The sequence below is a fragment of the Aptenodytes forsteri genome, unplaced genomic scaffold (assembly GCF_000699145.1).
Source record: "Aptenodytes forsteri isolate BGI_AS27 unplaced genomic scaffold, ASM69914v1 Scaffold13, whole genome shotgun sequence".
NCBI classification, from domain to species: Eukaryota; Metazoa; Chordata; class Aves; order Sphenisciformes; family Spheniscidae; genus Aptenodytes; species Aptenodytes forsteri.
Window position 1 is genome coordinate 7,612,500 of NW_008794543.1, and position 13,200 is coordinate 7,625,699.

The window sequence follows — 13,200 nt, forward strand, 5'->3', positions numbered from 1 at the left end:
GGCGCGGTGCGAAGCGGCCCGCCGTCCCCGAGCCCGCACCTCCGCGGCCGGCATGGGCCCTTAAGTTGGATGCGGCGGGCGGTAGCAGGGCTGCGCCGGGCGGCTGGCGGCGGCGCGCCTTCCTGTGGGGGCTGCAGGAGGCAGGTGCAGACGGCGTGCTTAGGTGTTAACGTTAGCCCTCCTCACACGTATTTTTCTACCAGTGATTGTCTTTCTGATTGTCACTACGTACTGGAAAAAAGATGAGATTCTAGGGGTAGTCTGTCTTAATTATCACAGAATGTATAAAAGCGTAATTGCTAAAATTATTCATACAGTGATTGTCTTTCTGATTGTCACTACGTACTGGAAAAAAGATGAGATTCTAGGGGTAGTCTGTCTTAATTATCACAGAATGTATAAAAGCGTAATTGCTAAAATTATTCAATAGCCGTTAACAATTAAAAGATTATCCCAAGTACTCTGCAGCTAGCAAGGAGCAGACTGTACTAATTGGATAGTTAATGACATTTAAATAGGCAGGCTTTCTTAAAATAGTAAGCTCCACTCTTCCAGGGAACTGAACAGGGTGTTAGAATATTTAATAATTATATTGCAGTGATGGTAACACTTCTGGAAGGGCTGTGGTGATTAAGTTGTTAGCTTGGCCAGCAGCACTGGGACAGATTTTGCGCAGTTTTAGAGCATCGGCTAAGAGAAGGCTTGGATGTTCATAATTTTTCCTTTGATAGGTAAATATAGCTCAACACCTTAGAAATTTGTGTGAAGGCAAATCGAAGGGGAGGCGATACTTTACATATTGTCCAGTGAAATCTTCTTCCATCTTTTACTGACATCGTTTGCCTGAATTGATAATTGAACTTGAGCTTTATGTCACTTTATGCCACTTACACTGATTGGAAATAGTTACTGTTAAACATTGTGAAGACTGGATCAGAGATGGTGTAACAACACTCCTCTTGTCATCCTTTAAAAACTAAACAGCTAAGGTAGTATTTTTTTTGGTAGTAATAACATACCAGTTTAAACACTGAACTTCAATAACAAAGTGATCAATAAATCAACTTCTGCCCGGTTAAACTTTATTTTCTAAACTTTGTTCTCCACATCTCTCATATTTCTTGCATAACTTGAAAATGTTCTATGATAAACTCATAGAGTAACTGCATAAACTTGTTGCATTTGTTCAAAAAGTTTTCTCAGTGTAATGTGTAATGAAGTTGGCATAACAAGAAGCAACACAATGCAATCTTAGCTTGCTGCTTTTTTTTTTCCCACAGAGAAAATGTTTCCCACTATCTTCACCAAAGGCATATACTTAAGGAAAATGCCAGAAATTTAATCAAATAAGAGATTAAATTTGACAAATTAAATAGGATATTCTATTTTAAGAACTACTGTAGAGAATAAGTCATAATTAAAATTGTAAATGGGCTCTTATATTCCTACGTTTTGTTCAGTCAATCTTAGGTTTTGTCATCAACATAGTTTTGTCTTCCCTTGAGGTAAAAAAATACAGAAATAAATAAACTCCCGAAATGCTGGTCTAAATACTGAAAGGGCTCGGAGTGTGTGTCTCCCGAGTCAGTGAAAATGCTGATCTTCACAAAAGTTATATTCACAATTGTAAAACTAGTCTATTTTCTTCTTGTGTCGGATGCTACAGTTGTCACTTAGGAATCTTTTTGTGTTGTATCCCAACCTTGCTCTTTTCACTATTATAGATACGTTTCTCAAACACTTTCTTTATTCTTGCATGCCACAGTATTCAAATATTTCTTACGAGCATTGCTGCTGACTTCTGAACCTGAATTCCATTCTATGCTTCCCCAAATGAGGGTTTCTAAAAATCAGAATAATGGACCTTTTGTTTTTTCCTCAATTCTTGTAAAAATGTTAGCTTGAATGAAGATGGGGTTTAATGTTAAGATTGGATTTCCTCCAGAACAAAAGTATGACTTTCCACACAGCTGATAAATAGACAGCTGAATGTGTTATCAAAGATTTACAAAACACTGATATCTTGACATCTGGATTTGTGGAGTGTCTTTGATAAAACATGGAGTGTGAGAAAATGCCAAAGAGGGTTTTTTTAAGGGGAAAAAACCCCAACCCCAAAATAGAAGGAATATTAAAAAAGGCTTTCGATGACATACTGGATTGTATAAAGCTGTTTTGGGGAGTTGTGTTTGTGTATTTTCCATGTATTTTATTAAAATTATACCAGCACAAGTTTTATAAGAAAACGAACTCTGCTTGAAGAATCCTCTTAATGAAACACGGATACCTTTCTTCTATAATAGCTACATATTTTTTCCCCTGATTTTTCCCAACTCTTTATCGGTAAATCTATGCAAGAAGATTCCCCAGCGTTATTAAGCATATTCTTCCGTATTGCTTCCAAATTGTACCACTTGAATTCTTTATTTCATCCTAACATTTGCAATACTAATGTTAAACTTACTTTCAACCTACCAAGGACATTACCTGTCTGCTCTTCTGACACTTCCAAAAGTTACATATCAATGTTTTATATGTCGTATATCTAGAAATGTTGTATTTACTAAACTCGCAGCACAATATGGATAAACCCAAAAACTTTGATCTTGGAAAATACAATTTTAATACTGGGGAGCGGGGCACGGGAGGGAAGAAGTTCTTAAATCCTGTAATTACCATATTCATATTGCACGTTAAATGAGGGAATGTCAACTTCTGGGCACATGCCTCTGTCGTAACAGTAAAATACCCTATGGTTGACTTTGAAGCTACAGCATACATTACAAATCATTCCAGGTAAAACAAATATTTAAGAAACAGAGATGCAACGTATTTGTTAATGCATTGAAGTGAATAGGCTATGAAATTCAGTATCTGAGAGTATTTCTAGTGTAGTTAATAAAATAATTATTATTACCTGTGATAGATACTGGAATCAGACTTCTGGAAGCCAATACTTCTGTTATTAAAAAAATATGTTGGCTTCATAGATGTTGACTTTTTTTTTAATGTTATAGTAGCATTTTACTGTATTAAAGATAGCGATTGAAGTTATAAACTAATAAATTCTATAGGCTTAGCAGAGTCATGGTCTGCAAATTATCAGAATGACTAAAGCATTAAATTACACTTTTATTTGTGCAATAAAGATAATTTCATTCAAGACTGGACTTGCAGCTCTGTTGTGGTATGAATATGTTCCTTCTTCTGAAATTGTGTTCTTTCATTCAGGTTCATAAAGAAATTAAGTTTTACATGTGGACCTGTTACTTCTGGACTATGAATTTAGCAATTTAATGATGGATACTCTAGGACTAGGGTTTTTTTGATGACTAATATTTTGTCAAACATAGAAGACTGATCTTGATTTAGCACACACACATGCACTGATACATATCTAAATATGTGCCTATATATGCTTTCTGTGTGAAAACCAGACTTTTATTTAATAAACTTTAGTAAGTGAGATAATCTATCTGCTTTACAAATTGCTTCAAAAATTTAATTTATCTAGTACCTTGTACTCCAAACAGTACATCTGTTATAAGGTAAGAAAGAATTTGCAAAGATTCTTTTAAAGCATGGGAAGTGTTTTAACTATAGCCTGTAGAAAGATCAGCATGGAGTATTTGCAAATGCTTTTCCTCTAGAAACATGAATGAGTCAAAGATGATACTAGTTTTGTTAATTCAAATTGCATCTCTAATCTTAAACTATTGCAGTATAGTACCTAAAGGCAGTCTGCCTGTGAGCTCCGCTGAAATCTAGAACTCTTGAGAATGTCTCTTCTAATAGCTGCTAAATGCTCCAGTGTTAATTAAGAGGTAACGTAAGTGGAATCGAATGTTATGACAGCGTAATGGTCTCCTGTTGAATATAAGTTCCATTGCAAAGCAGACACACTTTCAGAAAACAAGCATATTTCAGCATTATCTGTTCAATAGGAAGTGTTTCTGCAAAAGCCTTAAATAATCCCCCCTAGAGAAATCTGTTCATCGTGTTTCTATTGTAGCAGTCTAATGAGAGCAGCATCGCTTTCCCTTCATTAGTTGAATGCAGGGCCGGTTTACAGAAACCTGTAGGGTCACACACTTGGTGGTTCTCTACTCCAGTCCTTGTCTGCACCAATACCCAAGACTTCTGCTAGCTTTTACATCCTCCAAGTGGAAGAGAAAGCAAGAAAATTTAGGTGTATTCCAGGATATGCCATCATGACTGTTTGACAGTGCAGAACTGCAGAGGGCAGGCTCGCAGCCATCCCGCTGTGCGTGATCTTGACCCATATGGAATATTTAGAGTAGGAGCATTTTGAACATAAAAAGGGAAGTGGTCAAGTTGCTCTTCCCTTCTGATAGACACCTATGCATTGACAGTTCTGTTTATTCAGCAATCATTCTGTCTTTAAAGTAGTGCTAAAAAATCACATTGATTTAATCTCTGAAGAGATATGTGACAAATCATTCTGGCTGAAGTACTGTTCCCACACTGATCTCTACCTTTTTATTGTAAACGTGTTCTCCTTTGGGACAGGGTAACATTGAGATATAGCCATAACGATGTTCAAAAGAACATCAACCATTTCCAAGGGCAGGATGCAGGGTGCAGTCGGGGGAAGGCAGCCAGCCAGCAAGGATTGAGCTCGTATTTATCCACTTCCAGAGCAAGTGGGGTGAGGAAGAAAGAAGGATGAAGCATGTGCTAATTGACAGTGGGCAGTGCCCCTAGGTCACAGCAGGCATGAAGCTTGTTGAAGCTTGGGCTGAAACACCTCCAGCTCAGCTCCGAGAGACATTATCTTGGCAGCTAATTCCACTTTATGGTAAACTGACCATTATATGTACGATGTCAGATGAAAGCATTTGAACTGTTAACAAAATTACCTGAAATTGCACTGATTTATGCAGTGACAACCATCTAACATTATGACTGATAAAACCCATTTAGGCCTTGTTCCTGCGGACGCTACATACATGTTTAATCCGATGATGAGTCCTGCTTGTATTTTTAGGACTACAACTTGATATAACAAGAGATATGAAGTGCAGTCTTTTATCAGAAGCAAAATCCGTTTAACACTTTTCTTTTTGGAAACTAACGACTTTAATTTTCATTTTGGTATATCTCTGACTGGCAATGAGTCATACCTCAGCAACTGTATACAGTACAGTTTCACTTACATGCGAACCCCTGTAAATCATTGGGGTATAAATTGTTCTTGGACAGAAGAGATTACTAAACCTGATTTTATGTTACACTGAAATAAAGGACCACATTCAAGGAACATACAAGTCTTGTCAAGGTAATTTTTAAGTATTTCTAACTTCGCTACAGTGAAGGGGATAAAATACAGGGATGAGAATCAAAATGGACTAGCTGATGGTCTAAGGGGAAATCAAGCTTTGGAGAGAAGAGGTGATAGTTAATAGAGTTTTGTCCTTTTTTTTTGTATTTCAGCAAATCTGCTGCTAATTTAGGGTGTGGGCAGAGGATAGCCTGTGAATTAGGTACTGTGGGTAAGAAGATAGTGTCCATTCACTTAAAAGCTAGTGTTAATTTAATTGGATTTTTAGCTGCCTTTCAGACTAAACTGCACATGTATTCCTAGTCCATTGCAGCAGGAAGTAAAATACGTTTATTTGCAACTGCAAGACTAATTAATTTTACTTCACTTTGCAAAAGATTTATTGTGGCTTATGCATCCCTGGGAAAAGGAATTGTAGATTGTTGTAAAGTGCTGTAGCATGAAGATTTTTTTTTTTTTTTTTTAAATAAAGATTGACTAGTTAGGGCTTACTTCAGCGATAGCTAGGATTAGCAACACTGAGGCACAGGTAGAATAAGGGTTAGGTTTTACCACCCTTCCTTATGCTCACTAGTAAATACTTCTAACTTAGTGAGTATTCACTCAGATATGCTCTTTGATTTCTCATGCAAAAATTGGGGAAGAAACTACACAAAGAGAATGAGAGGAGATTGCATGGGACTGATTGGCAAACTAGCAACAGCTGTTACAGCAATCAAGGGGGACGACAAGTAGTTATTCTTTAGTAGGAACTGATGGAGTGAGGATTGGATTTAACATAAAGAAGAAAAAGAAGGAGTGATGAGAAGAGAGAACAGCTAAAGAAGGCTTTAAAATACTACCTTGTCAGAAGCTCTTGGGACAAAGGTTAGTCAACAAGAGGGAAAAATGATTTTTTTTTTAAAATGAAAAAAAACCCCTATTTCTTTTTTTGAGTAAGAAGTATTAAGTTGGGTATGAAGTTTGCCTCTTGAAGAGCTTGTGATGTGCTGTAGAGGAAATGGAGTGAGTGTCTGAATCTCAAACAGTACATGGATTCTTTGGGTTTAAGCCAGGTTGGGGAGAACTCTTTATATGCACAGAGTTTACTTCATGCTGTGTGGACTTGTGTTCTTAGAGGGCAGGAAGAGCTTTTAGCAATTTCTAAAATTTTCTGCCCTTGTTTCCTTTTTATAGACTTTCATCCTACTGTCTTTTCTCTATCTTTGTTTTCTTTACTTCTGTGATTCAAGAGCATGAGGATCTAAAGATAAAATTGACCTAAACTGAAAACTCCCTGAACCAGTAGAATTGACTGGGGCTGTGATCACACTCAATTTCACACTGCTGCTAGTGTCATGTAGAGTAATATTGTGAAGGATTCTATCAATTTTTGGTTCAGCTGCTAGTTGTCATAATGGTAAAGAATCACAGAGAGAGTCGCTATGTTCAGTCAGTGAATGAGAAACTTTATTAGAGAAAGGAAAACTGGTATTTTCTCTGAAGCTTTCTTTTTTTTTCATCATTATAAAGCTTTCACATAGAACCTTTTCATTTCCTGGCTGAATATCTGCAGCTGATTTTCAAAAACTGTACGTGACATTTGAAGCCTTGGTTCCATACATATTTTTCTTGATGGAAAAGTTAAATTGTTCCAACTCTTTGGCTATTCATTTCTACTCTCTAACAACCTTCTCAGTTGAATTATTTAGAGGACTATACACACAACCAATCTAAACTGAGTAATTCTGTGGGGCGGAAAAAAAAAAAAAGCTAGATTTTTAACCATATTGAATCACCTCAATGCCCCCATATAGTTTTGCTTGTGCCAATGAGTGTGCAGAGTAAGGGTAGGATTCCCTCCTGGGAGGGGAGAGGAGGTGGGATCTGCTTTAGCCAGCCTTGCCACCAGAAGAAAGATTTGTAGAACTTCTGCCTCATGCTTGGTATCATCTATACTCTGTAATTAGAAGGTTTTGTGATGGTTTCATTATTATCTTTAATCTTCTGTGTTCTGCCATAACAGCTAGAGACCTAGTTAGAGAGCAGGACAGGAGACTCTTGTGCTAGATGGCATGTGCATTTAATGAGTACAGATTCTGTTTTATCCATGTAATGGACATAAGATTCCACTTTCTTGTCAATATGTATGCACGTGCATATGCAGCACATCTAATAAAACATGTAAGAATATTTGTTCCTATTTAGAACTTTAGAAAATATAGTTAAACTTTTAAGCTTATTCATTTTTCTGTGCTTTTTTTCATTCACCCATGCGCCGTTCTACCATCTATTCCTTACGGGCAATTTAATGGCTTTCAGATCACATACTGAAGATCCTATTTGCTATTTATGTATTAATAACTCTTGGTATAGCATAAGTAGTGTGCAGTTCTCTATTGTAAATAATTCTTTGCTAAGAAAATTTTCTATTGCTGCTTTTGTTTACTCAACTACAATCACTTTCTCTACCCACCCAGCAAGTCTTCCCTCTTGCTCTTCTATTTTGGTCTCATCTGTTTCTCAGGTGTGACTGTACTTCCGCTATTGTAGTTATCTGCATTTACAACTTGTCATTGAATTCACTGTGGTCAGCCCTGACTGCTATATCCTGAGCTTTGTGAGTGGCTATCCTTTTCTCTGACTCTTTGTCTGACTCTGTCTCTTTGCTCTTCACCTCCCCACAGAAATTCTCCTAAGTTGATATTTTGGGAGCCAAATCTGAGTCTCGGACAATTCTTTTTGTGAATAACTTGTAAGCCTGGAAAAAGATCTATTGCGAAATCTCCGTATCAGTCCTTCTTTCTTATGTTTCTCATAGAAAGAGGAAAGCATGAGGAAAAGATGTGGTAACTAGATAGTATTTTTAATCTTAAAAATACAATCTATTGCCCAAAATTGTTTCTTTATTAGTGCACAAATTATCATCTGCTTAAGAGTTGTGCTCAGCGGTCACACTTGCTCAGAGTAACGCAAGAAGTATATTGCTTGGGGTTTTTCAGAAAGCCAATTTGAAGCCAGTGAAAGAGAAGTGTTAGCTGCATGAAAAGCTTGTCAACTTACCCAGGGAAAAGATGCACACTGGGTACATAGGTATAAGGCTCTATTTCATCACTGTCGTGGTAATCCCTCTCAATCTCACTTTTGGGAGGCCGCTTCTAAGTTTAATGTCAATTTACATTTCAGTGAATACCTTGTTTCCGTTTCTTCACTGCAGTGAAGATATCCTTACTTATTAGATGGCAGCATTTTTGAAATGCCTATCATGTTTGTAAAATGTCAACAGTGACAAAACTTATTTTCTACAGCTTACGTTTTTTTGTGTAATATGCTTTGTGCATACTGAAGTGCCAGTAATTTCAGCCCTAGTAAAACAAAAAACACTCCTGAAGTTTTCCTGCATTTCCCTAACACTCCTTAAGTACTCCAAGATGATGAATGAGTGTCTTTACATTTTTAAAGCCCGCTGAGTCTGGACTCTGAGGGGACCCACAATAGAAGTTTAAATGTCAGCAGGAAATCTTTTGTTTAAATGCCCTCAATAGCCACCGTAGAAATATTCCTTCATGGGGAGAAAAATGCATGTCATAAGCAAGACATTTCAGGAATTATGCATTCAAACCGCTATCATGAACTTCATTTTTACAAAACAAAAGCTTTCATCGTTCAGTGAAGACAGTACTTCGTGCCATCTTCAGAGAACAATACCAAACCTGTCTGGCTAAATTCTGCATTAACTATCTTTCAAATGTTCAAAGGTGTTATGCTGTGTAATGTGCAGTGTACCTGCAGTTCCTCGAAATCAAGAATCAGTCTGTTATCCAATATAATAATTTTTACAGGGAAATACAAGGACAGCGTGTCACTCTGCAAAGTAAAAATTGTACATACTTCGCTTTCTGTGATTTTTGCTACTGCAGCTTGCTCCCTGTTCCTCAGAGTTCTGACAAATGCTACCAAATATACTGCATATTGTAAATATTACAGTGATAGATCCTCCATATTTAATATTTTATTCTTGTCACTGCTGTGAAAATGGCTAAACACAAGTAGCTTTTTATGAGAAATTGATTTTAACTTACTGATAACTTAAGGGTTTACATGATTTGAGGGTTGTCAATATGTACAACACATGTACTTTGTACTCTGGCTATGCCTGCTGGTGAAAAACTGTGTTGAAAACATCTTTTTCTTCACATTAGACATAAGTAACACATGCCCTACTCTTTTCAGTTTCTTTCTCAGGACTTTTCTTCGTGAAGCCATCTCTAGTTAAAAGAAACACCACATTTACTCCAGATACGTAGTCCTTCTCTTCTAACAGTAACTCATAATTGAACCAAAACACAACCCAGAAAACAAAAAAGCCCATTCATCTCTCTTTAAAAAATTGTTATCTATATGTACATATTTTATTAGCGTATTAGACCTGAAATCCACTATGAAAATGCTGAATGCTAAACTACATAGGACTGGAAGCTAAAGTTTTAGTTTTCTGCCGGACCAGTAATTTTTCTTGGTTATTTTAATCTTGTGAACTTTTATTTTTTCACATTTTCTCTGAAGGTACTCAAATGTAAATAAATAAAAGACTTAAAGATGTTCTTTAAGTGGAAGATTGCTAGAGATTTAATGCTTGCTTGTTAAAATTTGCATGAAACTTTTCTGTAAATTTTTGTAAACTGTAATCTTTTTGTAAGCTTAACTCCCAGTTGAAAGAACTGTATTAATTTAAAGATTAGCAGCTGCGCAATACATCAGTTTCTTTTGCACAAAAAGCACTCTATGCTTTTGAAACAAAAATATGCTATTTCTAATTTTATATGTTTTATAAAATGGACATTCTTCAATTCTACTTGTTTATTTTATATCACTTGTCAGTATCAAGATGGCTTAAAAAATAAATCCTAGGACCCAATCTTGCTAATGTTCAGGCCAGAGTTAAAAACATGTAAATGAGAGCATGCATACAATAACTTTCAATGCTGTAGCTCCAATATCAATCTAAAAATACATCACTTTCAGAGGTCTGAAAAATCAGGTATGTGGAAAAAATGACATGATGCTAATACTTGTTTTCTTTTACATCAGTTCATTCTTACCTCTTTTGATGGTACCCATGATTTTGTTGTTAAAACTAAGATTATCATGTGGTTCCTTTTCCAGTGCAAATATTTCTTACAACAATTTGAATAAATTTAATGTGAGATCCTTCATATTTATTTCTGGCTTTGAGTGTTACCTTGTCCATACAGAAATTATAACCTGCTCTGTATGTGCAAAGAAATGATGCAAACATTTTGAAAATACTAGCTGGCAAATCAGAAAAAGTGAAAACCACTCTATGTAAAGAGCAACTTGGAAAATAGTAACACTCTAGTTTACCATTGAAAAGTGTCTCTGAGGTGTGCGCTATTGAGTAAATAATACAACGCACTGAATACTGAAGGCTTATATCTCCATTCTTTGCAACTACAAAGAATTATAAAATTTATGTGAGAACTTAAAATGCAAGAATAGCTGGTAAAATGTGAACATTGCTCAACTTAACTGAATTTCCTCATTTGTTAGCATGTCTATTCTTAAATGCTGAAGAATTCACTGTTCTTATAAGAGGACTTTGACACCTTAGTCTTGTCTGGTTTTTGTGAAGCATATCTATAGTTTCCTGCTGCTTGGTCCAATTTGGATTTAAATTCAAAACCTTTGTATAGTTTCAAGGTGATAAGTAACTTGAAACGTGTTTTTTAGATTTAATTATCTGGTTGTCTTACTGTCCCATTTATCCTCCATATTTTAATTTCCTGTAATAAAGCTGGTAAAAATTTCAAGTAAATAATTCATAATGGTCTTTAAATTAGTGGAGGATCTCTTCTTTTTGTACTTTTATTTGAAATAATTTTATTTCTGATTTATTTTTACAGTTAACTTAGCAAAAATTAGTGTATTAATTTCTTATTCCTTCAGTGAATTTTGCGTCTTCGCTTATGTTAAATCCTCATGCTTTAAAGTACATGTGTAGCTGGCGAGAAAAGTAATACTGTCAGTGCATTTCAGATTCAACTAATTTTATTTCCAGTGCACTTTTTGTTGGGAAATCCTCTTTATCTTTTGGACAGAATGTGACAAGCTATGGGAAGAGTTTTAGCATTACTTAATTTTCTTTCCATTGTTTGATGATTTGATATACAGGAGGCCAGTGGAAGCCTCGTTCTGTTTTACTATGTGTTAAAAGAGCTAAATGTAACCTTTGTCCCTGGCTCTTATACAAAGAAATTTTCTACTAAATTGAAAGCTTCTCATAGTCAATACTCACTTTATGTAATAGACATATATCTTATCTCGTAGCTCAATTATCATATAAAGGTGCTTTATTGTGAGGAATTTTCTTAGGTAGGCCAGTTGTTTGGTTGAAATCCAGCAATGTGGTGAATCAATTTCTTGCTATCCACGTAAAAAGCTTGTAGACTGTAGTCAGGTAGTGACTGGTAGTCCTCTCAGTCTGTCACTGATACTTACTCTATGGATTAATGGTAAAAGCGTTACTGTGTTGGTTTGGGAAGCTAATTTAATCTGCTTTACAATCTGAATGGCTTTCTCTCTTGTTTACTAGGTACCCTTTATCCCTTAATAGTGTCACTTTCAATACTGATGTACAAAATATTTTTCTTCCTGTCTTTCTTTGCTCTCCTTATCTGAAACTGTGCTGAAGCCAGTGTGCAAACAAGCTGAAGATGCCCTTTTCTAATAAATACATATTTGTCACTGGCTGCCTTTGCTGTACGTGGTCTGGATTTTTCTGGATATACCAAGTGTGGTCAGGCACACATTTTAATTCAGTGAAATTAAGCAGAATGACCTAGACTGCCTAGTTAGAGCACTTCAGCTCTCTGTGCTTTGTGGAGAAACTGTCTTTTGAGGTATGGTCAGAGGACGATGTGCTCATTGAGAGGCTGCAGTGAGCTGGTTAACAGAAAATGCCAGGTGTACAGTGTTTTGTCTGAAATATCACATCTCTTCAATGCTTGAAAGACTGACTCAGGGCTGTACATTAGAAGTATCTCTTCATTCAGGAGCCAGAAATCTGACGTTCTTTTTCTAGGAGTAAACACCTAAGTGTGAGAGGAGCTTATCGTCTTTAAAAGGACAGTAATAGTGATTGCAGAACCTCAGTTGCAGTTGCACAGACAGTGGAAACACCAATCTTTCAGTCTGCCATCTTTTGAAGAGACTTCAATTAATAACTCCTGTGTCATACAGAAACAGCAGGATAGTTTACTACTGTGCAACAAGTAATTTTGAGAGAGAAGTAGAAATAACCAAAGAGCATTACTCTGAGATGCAGTGAATATGAGAGGAGGTCTTGGGTGTGCCACTAGATTGTTTTTGCCTTTTTTTTTTTTTTTCCCCCATTACATAGTTATTGGATAAACAGATTAAATCCTGTGAGCAGGAACTAGAATCCGGGTCTCAACTCAGTAAAGTTTTTTAAAGCTGTTGATCGCTAAGGTCGTAAGACACACAGGCATTCTATACCAGAACTGGATATAAAAGATCTGGCATTTAGTCATTGTTAGTGAATGTCAGCTATTGTACATGAAGATTGAATAGCTTTAGAAATAAGTTTACTGAAGTATATAAGCCACCTTTCTATTATCACAATATTCTTATACACTGTTGTGGTTTAACCCGGCAGGCAGCTAAACACCACACAGCTGTTTGCTGACTGCCCCCCCGCCAGTGGGATGGGGGAGAGAATCGGAAACAAAAAAGTAAAATTCGTGGGTTGAGGTAAAGACAGTTTAATAGGACAGAAAAGGAAGGGAAAAAAAATAATAATAATGACAAAAGAATATACAAAGCAAGTGATGCACAGTGCAATTGCTCACCACCCGCCGACCAATGCCCAGCCAGTTCCC